This window comes from Oncorhynchus mykiss, chromosome 3 (assembly GCF_013265735.2).
Source record: "Oncorhynchus mykiss isolate Arlee chromosome 3, USDA_OmykA_1.1, whole genome shotgun sequence".
Taxonomy (NCBI): Eukaryota; Metazoa; Chordata; class Actinopteri; order Salmoniformes; family Salmonidae; genus Oncorhynchus; species Oncorhynchus mykiss.
The window spans coordinates 75,887,065-75,904,713 of NC_048567.1; the positions used below are offsets into that span (position 1 = coordinate 75,887,065).

Here is a 17,649-nt window from a genome sequence, read left to right on the forward strand (position 1 = left end):
GTAGACAGTAGGCAGAAGCCAGTAGGCAGTAGGCAGTAGGCAGTAGACAGTAGACAGTAGACAGTAGGCAGTAGACAGTAGACAGTAGGCAGAAGCCAGTAGACAGTAGACAGTAGACAGTAGGCAGTAGGCAGTAGACAGTAGGCAGAAGCCAGTAGATAGTAGGGAGTAGACAGTAGACAGTAGGCAGTAGACAGTAGGCAGTAGACAGTAGGCAGTAGACAGTAGGCAGAAGCCAGTAGGCAGAAGCCAGTAGACAGTAGACAGTAGGGAGTAGACAGTAGACAGTAGACAGTAGGTAGTAGACAGTAGCCAGAGGCCAGTAGACAGTACACAGTAAGCAGTAGACAGTAGACAGTAGGCAGTAGACAGTAGACAGTAGACAGTAGACAGTAGACCGTAGGCAGAAGCCAGTAGACAGTAGACAGTAGACAGTAGACAGTAGACAGTAGACAGTAGGCAGTAGACAGTAGACAGTAGACAGTAGACAGTAGGCAGTAGGCAGTAGGCAGTAGACAGTAGGCAGTAGACAGTAGGCAGTAGGCAGTAGACAGTAGGCAGAAGCCAGTAGATAGTAGGCAGTAGGCAGTAGACAGTCGACAGTAGGCAGTCGACAGTAGGCAGAAGCCAATAGGCAGAAGCCAGTAGACAGTAGACAGTAGGCAGAAGCCAGTAGATAGTAGGGAGTAGACAGTAGACAGTAGGCAGTAGACAGTAGGCAGTAGACAGTAGGCAGTAGACAGTAGGCAGAAGCCAGTAGGCAGAAGCCAGTAGACAGTAGACAGTAGGGAGTAGACAGTAGACAGTAGGCAGTAGACAGTAGGTAGTAGACAGTAGCCAGAGGCCAGTAGACAGTACACAGTAAGCAGTAGACAGTAGACAGTAGGCAGTAGACAGTAGACAGTAGACAGTAGACAGTAGACCGTAGGCAGAAGCCAGTAGACAGTAGACAGTAGACAGTAGACAGTAGACAGTAGACAGTAGGCAGTAGACAGTAGACAGTAGACAGTAGACAGTAGGCAGTAGGCAGTAGGCAGTAGACAGTAGGCAGTAGACAGTAGGCAGTAGGCAGTAGACAGTAGGCAGAAGCCAGTAGATAGTAGGCAGTAGGCAGTAGACAGTCGACAGTAGGCAGTCGACAGTAGGCAGAAGCCAATAGGCAGAAGCCAGTAGACAGTAGGCAGTAGACAGTAGGTAGTAGACAGTAGGCAGAAGCCAGTAGACAGTAGACAGTAGGCAGTAGACAGTAGACAGTAGACAGTAGACAGTAGGCAGAAGCCAGTAGACAGTAGACAGTAGACAGTAGGCAGTAGACAGTAGGCAGTAGGCAGTAGACAGTAGACAGTAGGGAGTAGACAGTAGGCAGTAGGCAGTAGACAGTGGGCAGTAGACAGTCGACAGTAGGCAGTAGACAGTAGGCAGCAGCCAGCAGACAGTAGACAGTAGGCAGTAGACAGTAGACAGTAGGCAGTAGACAGTAGGTAGTAGACAGTAGGCAGAAGCCAGTAGACAGTAGACAGTAGGCAGTAGACAGTAGGCAGTAGGCAGTAGACAGTGGGCAGTAGACAGTCGACAGTAGGCAGTAGACAGTAGGCAGCAGCCAGTAGACAGTAGACAGTAGGCAGTATACAGTAGACAGTAGGCAGTAGACAGTAGGTAGTAGACAGTAGGCAGAAGCCAGTAGACAGTAGACAGTAGACAGTAGACAGTAGACAGTAGGCAGTAGACAGTAGACAGTAGGTAGTAGACAGTAGGCAGTAGACAGTAGGCAGTAGACAGTGGACAATAGGCAGTAGACAGTAGACAGTAGGCAGTAGACAGTAGGCAGTAGACAGTAGACAGTAGACAGTAGACAGTAGGTAGTAGACAGTAGGCAGAAGCCAGTAGGCAGTAGACAGTGGACAGTAGACAGTAGACAGTAGACAGTTTTCTGCTCATTTATGTTCTATCTACTGTAAGACATTTGATACTCAACGCCTTTTATCATCATTCTTTATCTCTGCACCTCTGTTTGTAACCAGCTGTGTTGTCTCTACACTAGTCTAGGCTCTTCAGACAGTAGGCGGTAGGCAGTAGACAGTAGGCAGTAGACAGTAGACAGTAGGCAGTAGACAGTAGACAGTAGACAGTAGACAGTAGACAGTAGACAGTAGGCAGTAGACAGTAGGCAGTAGGCAGTAGGCAGTAGGGAGTAGGGAGTAGACAGTAGACAGTAGACAGTAGACAGTAGACAGTAGGCAGTAGGCAGTGGACAGTAGACAGTAGACAGTAGACAGTAGACAGTAGGCAGTAGACAGTAGGCAGTAGGCAGTAGACAGTAGGCAGTAGGCAGTAGACAGTAGACAGTAGACAGTAGGCAGTAGGCAGTAGACAGTAGACAGTAGGCAGTAGACAGTAGACAGTAGGCAGTAGACAGTAGGCAGTAGACAGTAGACAGTAGACAGTAGACAGTAGACAGTAGGCAGTAGACAGTAGACAGTAGACAGTAGACAGTAGGCAGTAGACAGTAGACAGTAGACAGTAGGCAGTAGACAGTAGACAGTAGACAGTAGGCAGTAGGCAGTAGACAGTAGGCAGTAGGCAGTAGACAGTAGACAGTAGACAGTAGACAGTAGACAGTAGACAGTAGACAGTAGGCAGTAGGCAGTAGACAGTAGACAGTAGACAGTAGACAGTAGGCAGTAGACAGTAGACAGTAGACAGTAGACAGTAGACAGTAGGCAGTAGACAGTAGACAGTAGACAGTAGGCAGTAGACAGTAGACAGTAGGCAGTAGACAGTAGACAGTAGACAGTAGACAGTAGGCAGTAGACAGTAGGCAGTAGGCAGTAGACAGTAGACAGTAGACAGTAGACAGTAGACAGTAGACAGTAGACAGTAGGCAGTAGACAGTAGACATTAGGCAGTAGACAGTAGACAGTAGGCAGTAGACAGTAGGCAGTAGACAGTAGGCAGAAGCCAGTAGACAGTAGACAGTAGGCAGTATGCAGTAGACAGTTTCCAGCTCATTTATTTTCTATCTACTGTAAGACATTTGACAAGTCTGAATGTCCCGGGATAAAGCTCTGCTGTCCTGCCTCCAAGTACTGTACTTAACTAAAGCAAGCACTTTGTTTAAACTTGATTCCCCGGTAAGTTACCAGTTTCCAGGCTATTGTTCTGTGAAAATGCAAGTTTGGATGAATTTAATCAATAAAACACTGGAACAAACAAAGAAATAACGAATATTCATATGAATCCAAAAATGTTTTTGCAAAGCAGAGCAACTTATAGAGTGAGTAAATACATTTTAATACGTACATTCCACCGTAGGAATCGAACCCACAACCCTGGCATTGCAAGTGCCATGCTCTACTAACTGAGCCACACGGGACCCTGCAGATGGATCATCTCCCAAACTGTGCAGACGTATTAGTTTCCTAACCATGTAGCTGTATTATTATTACAGGCAAGAGTATCTTAACTAGATGTACACATGATCTACACAAAATGTAACTAATTGTAAATACACTTCTATAAACTACAGAAGAATAAAAATGTCCAACTGGCCCTGTCAAGCGAAGGCATAGACCGCAGAGCCTGGAAAGTACCATTTTCCCTGTTGGGGTTTCGAAAGGGGGTGTCGGGAGCATTTGAAGTTTACAGTGAGAGAAGTGAGGTTTGCTGGGCGGTCTTAAAACCTCAGTGCAGGCCAGAGTAAGGAGGGGGTGGTTCACTTTTTCCTCCCCCTCAGCTTAATTCATCACAGGTTCCGTACTTTCAGCAGACGCCACATAAACTGGATAATCGTGACAACGGTGAAAAGGCATGCTCGTCTGATGCATATTTTCCATTAGTGTTCTCACTCAGTCTGTTGGTTTCCCCCACTGTTCTACAACATTTACTTTCTCCAGGTTTCTGAGAGAATGAGAGAATGTCTGGCTGTGTTCTTTGTACTACAGACTCACCAGACTGTTAGACGTTCCTCAGGGGGAACAAAAGCCAGATAACAATGAACCGCAACATTCGGCACTGAAACCATGTCACACATCTATGACAACTTGGAACAATCAGTGGGAAAGTGTGTAATACAATCATACAGCAGGCTGCATTTTTTTAAAACATATTTTTAACCTTTATTTAACCAGGCAAGTTAGTTAAGAGAAAATTTGTATTTACAATGACAGCCTACCCCGTCCAAACCCTAACCCAGACAACACTGGGACAATTATGCACTGCCCTATGGGACTCCCAATCACAGCCGGTTGTGATGCAGCCTGAAATTGAACCAGAGTGTTGTAGTGACACCGCTAGCACTGAGATGCAGTGCCTTACACCGCTGCGCCACTCGGGAGCCCAGGAAATGGTTACTTTATGGATTTTCCCGGGTTAATGCGGAAAAACTCATGACACTGTGTTTGGGGAGTAGATCGCTGCAGCCAGAAGTCTAGAGGTTAAAGCATGACCTTATGGAAACAATGAGTCATTTAAACTCTCTCTTTTCCAAGGACTCAACGTCAGCCAAACTGTTTCAGAAAGTAGGCTTACGTTTGTTTAAAATGAGCAAGATGTCCCGACTGCTCTGTCAGGTGTCAGACACATTCAAAAGCAGCCTAATCCTTGTACTAAGACTTAATCCTTTTAAATATTGATGGTTTTCTTTATAGCCTGAACTGATCTGTCATCTGGCAAGACCAGAATGTTCCGGCTGACTCTGCCTTCTTTCCCAGGTCATGCAGATGAGTTCCAGCTGCTGCGGCAGCTGTGCATGCCTGCTTTGAACCATCTGGTGGCGGACATAAATCTTCCAGTTCCTGCTCCCCTTTGACCCCCCCCCCCTCCTATAATTGGTTCACTGATTAATCTATCCAGGACAGTGATTGGTCACAAACAACTGGGTCACAATTTTATCTACTGAGCTTAGTGAAGGCTTCATAGCGCTTTATAACAGCTAGGTAGATGTTTCACAAACCATTTATAAGCAAATACCATAATATGAAGGGTAATATGACAGGTCCTAACATGATCTCCACGTGACAGAAGTATTATTATGTGTGAAGGTTATGAAGGCTTTATTAAGCCTTCATGACAACCTTGTGTAAAGTTTAATTCCACTGTTGTTCTGAAATTGGTGTTAAGCACTCCAACATGTTGAGCTGCCTTGTCAGCAACTAGTTACTAGAGTGTCAGTTCAAAGTGAACATAAACCCTATGATTATACCTGTCCCTTTCTTAGTGTGACTAGAAGAGATGACTCCCTTCATTTTATAAAGACATCTGTGTGTCTAAAAAAATAAACTACAACGTTATCTACATGTTCCAGAGTTGTGAGGTATGAGCATTGGGGATTATAGGCAAACCTTGTTGGCGCAAGAGAACATTGTTGCTTCTGGTTTGAACACGCACCTCACCTTCCCTTCTCTTCTCTTCCACAAACATGTCTAGGGCATGGGGGTGGGGCTAAGGGATGGGGGTGGGGATGGGGGTGGGGCTAAGGGATGGGGGTGGGGCTAAGGGATGGGGAAGGAAGGCCAGCCAGGAAAGTTAAATGAAAAAGTAGCTGATTACACGTCTGTGCCTCTTTTCCTTCTGGAGCTGTCTCTGACAGCCGGGTCTTCCTGTAAAGAAACACAACACACTGCAGTGGTTCCCACCATGTTGGCTTGGGAGAATGTGGTCGCTCTAAATTACCCCCTTCTACTGACTCCTAGTTTTCCATTGTCTCTATTCCACACAACTCAACTATGGTCAACTGCTGTCTACACTGGGTTCAAAATGTTTTCAAATCTGTCAAGGTTTGCTTCTTTGAATTTTCCTTGTAGAATGGAACCAATTGCATAATCCAAAATGTGCAAACCCTGCCTATAGATAGCACCACAAGCAGGCTCAACAAAACCCTCAAAGTCTTCGAAATCTTAGAGAGAATTCAAATGCTATTTGGCATGTTGCAATGAACACAAATTTTCTCAAACTGTTGCCAAAAGTTGGAAGCACAGAATCGTCTAAAATGTCATTGTATGCTTTAGCGTTAAGATTTTCCTTCGCTGGAACTAAGGGGCCTATTCCTCATCCACCAAACTTTACAGTTGACACTAGGCCAGGTAGCGTTCTCCTGGCATCCGTCAAACCCAGATACGTCTGTCGTACTGTCAGATCGTGAAGCGTGATTCATCACAACATAGGAAGCGTTTCCACTTCTCCAGAGTCCAATCATGGCGGGCTTTACACCACTCCAGCTGACAATTGGCATTGTACATGGTGATCTTAGGTTTGTATGCGGATGCTCGGCCATGGCAACCCATTTCATGAAGCTCCCGAATAAAATGTATTGTGCTGATGTTGCTTCGAGAGGCAGTTTGGAAGTCGTTAGTGAGTATTGCAACTGAGAACAGACAATTTGTACGCTCTAAGTGCTTCAGCGCTCGGTGGTCCCGCTCTTGTGTGGCCTACCACTTCGCAACTGCGCCGTTGTTGCTCCTAGACGTTTCCACTTCACAATAATAGCACTTGCAGTTGCTCGAGGCAGCTCTAGCAGTGCAGAAAGTTGATGAGCTGACTTGTTGGAAAGGTGGAGCCATGTTGAAAGTCACTATACACCTGTCAGCAAGGGGTGTTGCTGAAATAGCCGGGTCCACTAATTTGAAGGGGTGTCCACATACTTTTGTATACATACTGTATAGTTTAAGTGCATTGCCTGAGATGTCCCTCTTAGTTAGAGGCTGGATCTTTACAGTAATACTATGGTATTCAAGACTTTTGAGTAAATATAATATGTGCAAAACATATTTAGTCGGCTATACTTATACTAGATTTGAAATGCAGCCCAGAAAGTAATGGGGCCCTGGGGAAGATTATGGGATGAGAGCAGTAAATGGGACTTCACATAATCATATCAAACATGACTAAAAGCTACAGTAACAGACTAGGTTTTTCTCTTGTGCACAACTGAATTTGTGCAAAGCAAAGTTATTCCAGGGAATTAAGAGCAATGGGGAGCAAGCCATCCATCTGAAGATTGTCAACCAGCAGTGCATCAAAGGAAGAATTATAATAGCCATATACTTGGGAGGATAGAAGCATCTACTGTAGCAAGGTTCAACAATATGCCCGTTACTGAATAGAATAACCTTGAAGGACATTGGTCTTGCCTTGCCGTTGACATGACTGCAATCTTCTTTAGGCTGTGGTTTACCTCACGGTGGCATTTGGCTCTGTCACCATACATGGTTTGTGTGTTTGCTTTTTTCACTTTCAGATGAATTACAGCCCTCTGACCACAAAGTCAGTGATGTTGAGCATATGATATATAATTTACGGTATCATAACACACTCGGCACATAAACACAGGCATGACGAAGAAACACGGATCAAAGAATATGATACAATATGATTTGTCTGTATTGAAAAGCCCATGAACTCTCCTTAAGCTATACCAGCTGTGGGATACTTAGCATGTCTGTAACTGTAATGAATGTCCATTTCACTCCAAAGTCTTGAATGGCATATCGTATTGTGAGATAAATGATTGTCACAATCCAGAACTAACACTACCTATAGGTTGAACGGAGGAAAACCTCTGTGTGTAATAGTGATGATCGTGATGACATCATTTGCGTATATTTTAGGCGTGAAAATGAACATACACAGGTAAAACATTTGTCTGAAAATACTGCTTGGCTTCCACAGGTGTAGGTTACCTGTTGGATTTCTAACCATGTGATTTCCACATCGTCTCAGGTGGTGTCCACTAGCACACTAGATCAAACCAAGCAAAACACATTGACATGCTTTAACAAATGGGAGCAACATTTTCTCCTACGTGATTTTATCCATACAGTATACATGGTAGGCTATCCTGTAACAGACCTTCTGAATCAAACTCAGATGCGTTACAAAATCGACATTCCCTGTCTCTGATGTTTAATTAGCTTGGTATCAATTGAGCCTCATAGACAGGCAACCTTAAAAACCAATAACAAGCATCGCATTGACTACGACACACAGGGAAATAACTTCATCATTTCTCCGATAGCAATTTCAAGCTCCATTTCCTTCTTCCATCTTTCATGCATGAGAAGCCAGCCAGTCCATACATCATGCCAGGGTTGTATTATTTAGGGCAAGTAGTAATAGGAAACGTTTAAAAACATTTTGCAACACAAATCCATGTAGTCCCTCCCAGTTTCTGTCCATTTTCTTCTGTTTTCTTCTGTTGGAGCCAAATGAATACAACCCAGGTATGACTAAAGGAAACTTTACACGATGACGTACATTCCAGTTTACCAGTCTGCACTTTAACATATACACAAGGTCACGGCCTCCTGGTGTTTTATATCAACTAAGTGCATGTCCAGATGTAGGAGAATAAATGGTCTGCAGCTCTGCTCTTGAGGAGGAAGAGTAAGAGGAAAGTTATATGTACTTGTGGCTCTATTGAAACACTAGGAGGAGAAATACAACGGTTTTATTTTAGTTCATATGTTTTACATTAGAAAAGTGAGAATAAATGTAAAAGAGTGAGAATAAATGTTTGGTCTAAATGGAGATGTAAACAAAAGGGAGTTGCTCCTAATCCATGACCGGGTCTTTTATTTCTGACGCTGCCTATCTGTGAGGGCGCAAAGTCTTGTGGGAATTTGAGACTTCCCTAATTTTCTCATGCCGAAACCAGGTTAGAAAGGAAGAAGAAGAAGAAGAAGAAGAAGAAGAAGAAGTAGAAGAAGAAGAAGAAGAAGAAGAAGAAGAAGAAGTAGAAGAAGAAGAAGAAGAAGAAGAAGAAGAAGAAGAAGAAGAAGAAGAAGTAGAAGAAGAAGAAGAAGAAGAAGAAGAAGAAGAAGAAGAAGAAGAAGAAGAAGAAGAAGAAGAAGAAGAAAATGGCTGCCGGTGGCCATGCTGTGGGGGTAAGATGGAGGACAGGTGAAAAAAGGAGAGAAGTGGAACACAATATAAGTAAATATGGAGGGGGTAATGCACAAGCCTTCTGGAAGATCTGATGAAGGATAAGATGGTGGACAGGGAAAAAAAGGAGAAATGTGGAAGATGTTTATAGTGAATATAGAATGGTGGATCACACAGAACGTTTGGAAGAGCATCAGAAGGAAATTGAATGTGATAAGTGTGAGGAGGAATTAACTGTGGTGGCAGGTGCAGTGAAGACTGCAGATGTTGAAAAAGATGATTCTGGCCCAGTGGGAGTGACATATCTGGAGAGAATTGATCCTTGTCTTCTGGTAGATTCTTACGTGGTGTCAGGTTGGGTGGAGAAGTGGTTTGGGACTGAGTTGGTGAAAGTAACTCGAAATGGACTCGTGAAGATATTTTGCCTTTCCTCTGTCCAAAGGGAGTAGCCACTCCTTTGCTGTGGAGGAGAGCACCGTTGAAAGGAGTGATAGCATTGGTGGCATTAAGTGCGCAGGAGAATCAACTGAAATTGAAGATTACCGGTGTCTATGACGCCTGCCATTTGGTGCAACGCGGTGGAGAGGATAGGGAAATTGAAAGGACACTGTCTGTCCTGCTAACTTTTGATGCAGAGTCTTAACCTGACAAGCTATGAATTTTAAGTATGCTCTCTCTATGCTCTCTTTAATTCTCTCTCTCTTTCTCTCTCTCGGAGGACCTGAGCCCTAGGACCATGCCTCAGGTCTACCTGGCCTGATGACTCCTTGCTGTCCCCAGTCCACCTGGCCGTGCTGCTGCTCCAGTTTCAACTGTTCAGCCTGTGGCTATGGAACCCTGACCTGTTCACCGGACGTGCTACCTGTCCCAGACCTGCTGTTTTCAACTCTCTAGAGACAGTAGGAGTGGCAGAGATACTCTGAATGATCGGCTATGAAAAGCCAACTGACATTTACTCCTGAGGTGCTGACCTGTTGCTCCCTCGACAACCACTGTGATTATTATTATTTGACCCTGCTGGTCATCTAGGAACATTTGAACATCTTAGCCCATGTTCTGTTATAATCTCCACCCGGCACAGCCAGAAGAGGACTGGCCACCCTGGCCATCCTAGGTTCTGGCCTTTCTAGGGAGTTTTTCCTAGACACCGTGCTTCTACACCTGCATTGCTTGCTGTTTAGGGTTTTAGGCTGGGTTTCTGTACAGCACTTTGTGACATCAGCTGATGTACGAAGGGCTTTATAAATACATTTGATTTGATTTGACAAGGTCAAGTTAGAATGTGTAATTTATCCCGCGGGAGCTTTTGTCCCGAACCCATTACGGTGTTTTAAGTGCCAAGGTTATGGTCATGTTGCAGCAGTGTGTAGGAGGGAGATTGCTAAATGTGAGAAGTATGCAGGCGGGCATGAGACAAAGGAATGTGTAGTGTCGTTAGAAAAAGTTATGTGTGTGTTAGCTGTGGGGGTGCCCATGGTGTTGGAGATCGGAGGTGTCCAGTGAGAGAAAGACAGGTTGAGGTTGCCGGGATCAGAGTAGTATAGAAGGTGTCATATGCTTAGGCAGTGAAGAAAGTAGTAGAGGAAGATGGGTCCAGGGCGAGAGATCCTGAGAGGATTCCTGCGAGTAGGCCGAGTCCAATAGAGAGTGATTGGAATAATATGTGTTTCAGTAAGGTGGGTTTCTTAGCATTTATAGCCATGGTTGTCAATTGTACTCTAGAAATGAAATGTAAGTCATAGAAAATGGTGGCAGCTCAGAGAGGTACTTGGGATTGCAAGATTTTACTGCAGAAGAGTTGCAGTGGGGTGTTGAGCGGCAGTGTTCTGTCCTCCCAGGCCGTCGACTTGGTGTTGGACTAGGTAGGGTTAAATAGTGGAATGGGGTGTTTTTTTTTTAATTAGGTTTCATTTGCAGGGTCGTTTTCCTTTTTTTTCCCCCAATTTTGTATTGTCCTATCACCAGGTATAATGGAATGTATGGCGGCATCCAAACATTTGTTTGTGGACCAGTATAACACTACAGAAGAAGAAGAAGATCTGATGAAGGAGAAGATGGTGGACAGGAACAAAAGGAGAAACATGGAACAAGAAGAAGAAGAAGAAGAAGAAGGATTAGAAAGGAAACATACCGGTAGTTAATCAGTTAAATAGGAAAAATATTATATTTGCAATGTCACTAAGCAAAAAGCAAACAACCAAAATATCAATAACCACTACTATGTGTAAACATGATTTAGTCATGAGTTCAGTACCATTTGCATGATTTTGTGGACCCACAACTACGGTGTATGGTAATTAGCTAGCTAGCTGTTAGCAACACTAGTCAGCATAGGCTGCTACATGATCATCAGTTTGTGTTAGCTAGCCAGCCTAGCATGCTCTAGTCCAATGGAAACCAATGCAACCCTGCTGGCTAACGGCTAGCTAAATAACCAGTGGTGACAAAAATGTAAGCAGGTCCCTATGAGATTCAAGGCTTTAATAAGTGCCATCGTGCAGATATACTGTAGCAAAGAAAGAATTGTGATCTGGTAGGTCCCTGAAAACTGAACACTTCTTTCCTGTGCAAGAACTACGAGCCAAATGTCAGAGAAATTGTGGACTAATCCACAATGCATTTGGAGGTATTTTGTTGTATTCGTTTTTTATGCGATAGCAAGATAATGGAGATGATGAGATGCTAGCTACTTTACAGTTTACAACATGGTCGTTCATAGCTATGTGAATTTATGTGTACTGAATGCTATTAACTACAGCTAATAAAATATTGTTGCACTGCATGAGAGCTTCATCTATGTATGTGCCAGCATTTTCGGGTCTTATAGGACAATCTGTCCTGGTTGACATGTTGACACAACATCGGAGATGGTCTACCATCTTGGCAACACTGGTCCTGCCATGCATGTAAAGCTAGCTGGCATCCTCTTTGGTGACTGGTTTACCTTTGCCAGCTAGATAACTAATAGCTTATCAAACTGTATTTTCTTTGCTACTTCTACACGATGACACTTAGCATGCTAACCTTAGCTTGCTAGCTAATGACGATACTTTTGCAAAATTAAGCAAATAGTACTGAACTCATGAAAGAAAATCATGTTTTGACATTGTATTGGCTATTGGTGTTTTGGTTTTTGCTTAGTGACATTGTGAATATCATATTTTTGGCATTTAACTCCGATCAAACTAACTATGTATCTAATCGGGTTAAGGGCATAAAAAATGTCTGAAGTTCCAAATTCCTGTGAGATTCTTTTGAGAATTTGCACACTCATCAATACGGAGCCTCAGATATAAAAGATCCGGTCACAGATGAAGAGCCACTCCTTTAACAAAAATCTTTGTACATATCTCAAATCAAATCAAATTTTATTTGTCACATACACATGGTTAGCAGATGTTAATGCGAGTGTAGCGAAATGCTTGTAAAATTATCTCTAACCTTACATAAGATAAACTACGTCTAATGATGAAATACGCATGTCCGGTCATTATCATTATTTTTGGAGGGGTGGACCTGGTTTGTGTGGAAACCCATATATATGTCATGGGGAACATCCCTGGGCTAGTGAAGATATACTGCCACAACCTTTCATTTGACCACTAGGTGCTTTAACTAAATAATACCATATTACCTCACAAGCTAATGAAAACATCCTTGCCTGGTTTTTCCTTCTAATGCTAAATCTCTCTCTTCCCCCTTCTCTCCCTCCTTTCCATTCCCTCTCTGTTTGTTTGATAGTGCTGAAAGCTAGCAGATCTCATGCAGCTGGTTTGCCATGACACTGGCTTACATTACAGCGTATTACTAAGTGCAGCCTAAGGCACGGCAAAGATGTATGGTATAAATATTTACATCTTGCGCCTGGACTGCAGATTTGTGTATATTGAATACTCTCAATACTTCTCAAAGTATCGCAAATAGGTTTGATTCATGTTGGAGAATAATACAGTATTACTGCATCACAGCAACTAGGAATGAATTGGAATGCTTTTCTTGTTAGCTTGAAAATGAACTGTTGGCGATCTGACAAACACTCAAGGGAGGTAGAAAACACAGAAAGCTGTTTGCAAGAACAACAACCTATCTGCCCATTGTCTCAGATGACATTACTCAAACTAAAGCCTAGGGTGGGGGAGTGACATGGTTTTCACTTTAAAAGTAAAATGACCCCTTGAAGTTTACTGTGTCCTATATCTCTGTCAAACCTGGAGACAGAATCTACAGCAGACACAACTCCAAATTGCACTCTTTAAAATACTAGCACACACTTGTTGTTTACTTGATTTTTGTGTTTAAACAATGCTTGAACAGATTCTGTAATTGTAGTATCCTACATAGCATAAAGAAACATTATGAGACCTAAAAAACTAATGTTGAAACCTAGACTGCCAAAATAATTTAATAGAATTTCACGTTTTGGAGCAAATAGATTTCTAATCTAATTGTAGACAGAAAATCACAGACACAGTCGCTTTGAGTTCTGGGATGAGTAAGAGCTGTGGAACTTTCAAACTATGTTTCCTACTGACCTGATAGTGAAAGTAAGGTCAAAAAGCAATTTGACAGTTACATTCCAAACCGACTATTCCGCCAAAGAGAATCGCCCCAAAGCAGGCGAGGAAATTTATCTTCTTCTCTGTTGTTATGAAAAGTACAAAACAAAACTGTACTGTAAAGTTTACATTCAAAACTGTACTGTAAAGTTTACATTCAATCATTCAATCAATGTTATCAACATCTGAACCAGGAATAAGAAACACCCACTGGGCTCAGACTGGTTGAATCAACGTTGTTTTCACGTTATTTCAATTAAATGACGTTGAAACAACTCGGAATAAACACTGAATTGACGTCTGTGCCCAATGGGCATTGTCTTGATGTGTTACTGGCAAATTTAGAATGAATGCTTGTCAAGTTGTCTCCAGTATGTTGACTGCGGCTCCTCCCTTCGATGAGCAGCCATTACATATTTTCTGAATACGTCATCAGCAGCTGTGTCAGCTTCAGCAGTTCCAAAATGTCTGCTCTGAATTCAGAGTAGGGTGGACATTTTCCCATTAGGAAACAAGTTTGTTCTTCACTTATTCTCATTTGACCTGATTAAATAACCAGCAGTACATCTTATTGATGCTGATGCATGACCTAAATGGTTCAGACCCCCCTTCAGACCCATTACATTTTTCCACATTTTGTTATGTTACAGCCTTATTCAAAATGGATTAAATTGTTTTATTTCCCTCGTCAATCTTCATACAATACCACATAATGACAAAGGAAAAATGATATTTTTTTTTTACATTTTTGCAAATGTAAAGAACAAAGCAGTTTATTTATTTGTTAACATTTTTGCAAATGTATAAAAAATATAAAACGGAATTATCACATTTAAATAACTATTCAGACCCTTTACTCTGTACTTTGTTTAAGCACCCTTGGCAGCAATTACAGCATAGAATCTTCTTGGGTATGACGCTACAAGCTTGGCACACCTGCATTTGGGGAGTTTCTGCCATTCTTCTCTGTAGATCCTCTCAAGCAATGTCAGGTTGGCTGGGGAGCGTTGATACACAGCTATTTTCAGGTCTCTCCAGAGATGTTCGATCAGGTTCAAGTCCGAGCTCTGGCTGGGCCACTCAAGGACATTGAGAGTCTTGTCTCGAAGCCACTCCTGCGTTGTCTTGGCTGTGTTCTTAAGATGATTGTCATGTTGGAAGGTGAACCTTCGCTCTGGAGCAAGTTTTCCTCAAGGATCTCTCTGTACTTTGCTCCATTCATCTTTGCCTTGATCCTGACTAGTCTCCCAGTCCCTGCTGCTGAAAAAGATCCCCACAGCATGATGCTGCCACCACCATGCTTCACCGTAGGGATGGCGCCAGGTTTCCTCCAGACGTGACGCTGTGATGTTCAATCTTGGTTTTATCAAACCAGAGAATCCGTCTGGCCACTCTACCATAAATGCCTGATTGGTGGAGGGCTGCAGAAATGGTTGTCCTTAAATCTAGAAGGTTCTCCCATCTCCACGGAGGAACTCTAGAGCTCTGTCAGAGTGACCATCGGGTTGTTGGTCACCTCCCTGACCAAGGCCCTTCTCCCCAATTGCTCAGTGTGGCCGGGCGGCCAGCTCTAGAAAGAGTCTTGGTGGTTCCTAACTTCTTCCATTTAATAATGATGGAGGCCACTGTGTTCTTGGGGACCTTTAATACCACATAAATGCTTTGGTACACTTCCCCAGATCTCTTCCTCGACACAATCCTGTCTTGGAGCGCTACAGACAATTCCTTCGACCTCACGGCTTGTTTTTTCTCTGACATGCACTGTCAACTGTGGGACCTTATATAGACAGTTGTGTGACTTTCTAAATCATGTCCAATCAATTGAATTTACTACAGGTGGACTCCAATCAAGTTATAGGAACATCCAAAGGATGATCACTGGAAACAGGATGCACCTCAGCTCAATTTCGAGTCTCAAAGCAAAGGGTCTGAATACTTATGTAAATATGATATTTCCGTTTTAGTTTTTTTATGAATTTGGCAAAAATCAAAAAAACGTTTTTTCGCTTTGTCATTATGGGGTATTGTGTGTAGATTGCTGAGGAATTATATTTAATCAATTGTATAATAAGGCTGTAACGTAACAAAATGTGGATAAAGTCAAGACTATCCACAGTCTCCATGTCTGCTCCCTGCAGAGACTGCACAAGTTTAAACTGGCGAGCAGTGGATTATGGTCAATGTAGTTTATTACCACGTTTTCTGCACTAATCTATGTAGAATATTGGCCTGTTGGAAACTACAACTCCCTACGACATCGCACAGTTCAGGCTTGATCTGATTTAGCTTTACAGAAACTGCACATCGAGGTCATAGAAAAAAGAATGATGCAAAGGATGCGGGAAAAAACACGCTTTAATGTCCAAAATCAAAGGAACAAAAATAGTATTTACCCAACAGAGGCGGAACTATAAAAACAAAATAGTACCCTTAGGTAAAATACCAGGACAGCGAGGAAACCCAACCAAACACTAACACCTCTCACAAATACAGAAGTACAAGCCCGCACAAACAGAAGCGGGCTAAACTAACTTAAATAACCCCACCCTAACAACCAAACAATGAACAGGTGAAACCAATTAGACAAAACCAAACGAACACGGAACAAAGGATCGGTTGCAGCTAGTAGACCGGCGACAACGACCGCCGAGCGCCACCCGAACAAGAAGGGGAGCCACCTTCGGTAATATTCGTGACAGGTATGCTTACATCAACTCAAAGTCAGTTCATAACTGGTTGACATGAGATATGGGTGCCATAGAACATCTAAACAGAATGTTTGAACTCTAGAATATAGATGCTAAGTTCTTGGTCTACTTAACACAGATATACACTAAGTGGACAAAACATTAGGAACACCTATTTCCGTGAATCCAGGTGAAAGCTATAATCCCTTATTGATGACACCTTCAGTGTAGATGAATGGGAGAAGACAGGTTTAAAGAAGGATATTTAAGCATTGAGACAATTGAGGCACGGACTATATACTGTATGTCAGAGGTTGAGTGGGCAAAACAGAAGATTTAAGTGCCATTGAACGGGGTATGGTAGTAGGTGCCAGGCGCACCGGTTTGAGTTTGTCAAGAACTGCAACGTTGCTTTGTTTTTCACGCTCAACAGTTTTCCGTGTGAATCAAAAATGGTCCACCACCTAAAGGACATCCAGTCAACTTGACACAACTGTAGGAAGCATAGGGCCAGCATCGCTGTGGAATGCTTTCGACACCTTGTATAGTCCTTTCCCCGATGAATTGAGGCTGTTCTGAGAGCAAAAGATGGTGCAACTCAATGTTAGGAAGGTGTTCCTAATGTTTTATACACTCAGTGTATGTCCTCTAACACATACAGTGGGGCAAAAAAGTCAGCCACCAATTGTGCAAGTTCTCCCACTTAAAAAGATGAGAGAGGCCTTACATTTTAATCATAGGTACACATCAACTATGACAGACAAAATGAGAAAAAAAATCAAGAAAATCTCATTGTAGTTTTTTTAATGAATTTATTTGCAAATTATGGTGGAAAATAAGTATTTGTCAATAACAAAAGTTTATCTCAATACTTTGTTAAATACCCTTTGTTGGCAATGACAGAGGTCAAACGTTTTCTGTAAGTCTTCACAAGGTTTTCACACACTGTTGCTGGTATTTTGGCCCATTCCTCCATGCAGATCTCCTCTAGAGTAGTGAGCCACGTTTCATCTTCAATGCCCTTGCTGATGGAAGGAGGTTATCACTCAAAATCTCACGATACATGGCCCCATTCTTTCTTTCCTTTACACGGATCAGTCGTCCTGGTCCCTTTGCAAAACAGCCCCAAATGTTTCCACCCCCATGCTTCACAGTAGGTATGGTGTTCTTTGGATGCAACTCAGCATTCTTTGTCCTCCAAACATGATGAGTTGAGTTTTTACCAAAAAGTTATATTTTTGGTTTCATCTGACCATATGACATTCTCCCAATCTTCTTCTGGATCATCCAAATGCTCTCTAGCAAACTTCAGACGGGCCTGGAGATGTACTGGCATAAGCAGGGGGACACGTCTGGCACTGCAGGATTTGAGTCACTGGCGGCGTAGTGTGTTACTGATGGTAGGCTTTGTTACTTTGGTCCCAGCTCTCTGCAGGTCATTCACTAGGCCCCCCCGTTTGGTTCTGGGATTTTTGCTCACCGTTCTTGTGATCATTTTGAACCCGCGGGGTGAGATCTTGCGTGGAGCC

General features: G+C 42.9%; 1 protein-coding gene and 1 non-coding gene across 2 annotated transcripts in view; both read right to left on the reverse strand.

The window, feature by feature from the left end:
* The window catches only part of LOC110520599 (collagen alpha-2(V) chain), a 64,960-nt gene that overhangs the window by 32,332 nt on the left and 14,979 nt on the right, over positions 1-17,649 (reverse strand). The gene's annotated exons all lie outside the window — the stretch shown is intronic.
* On the reverse strand, positions 3,301-3,373 carry trnaa-ugc. The gene has a single exon. It is a non-coding gene; the product is annotated as a tRNA-Ala (tRNA).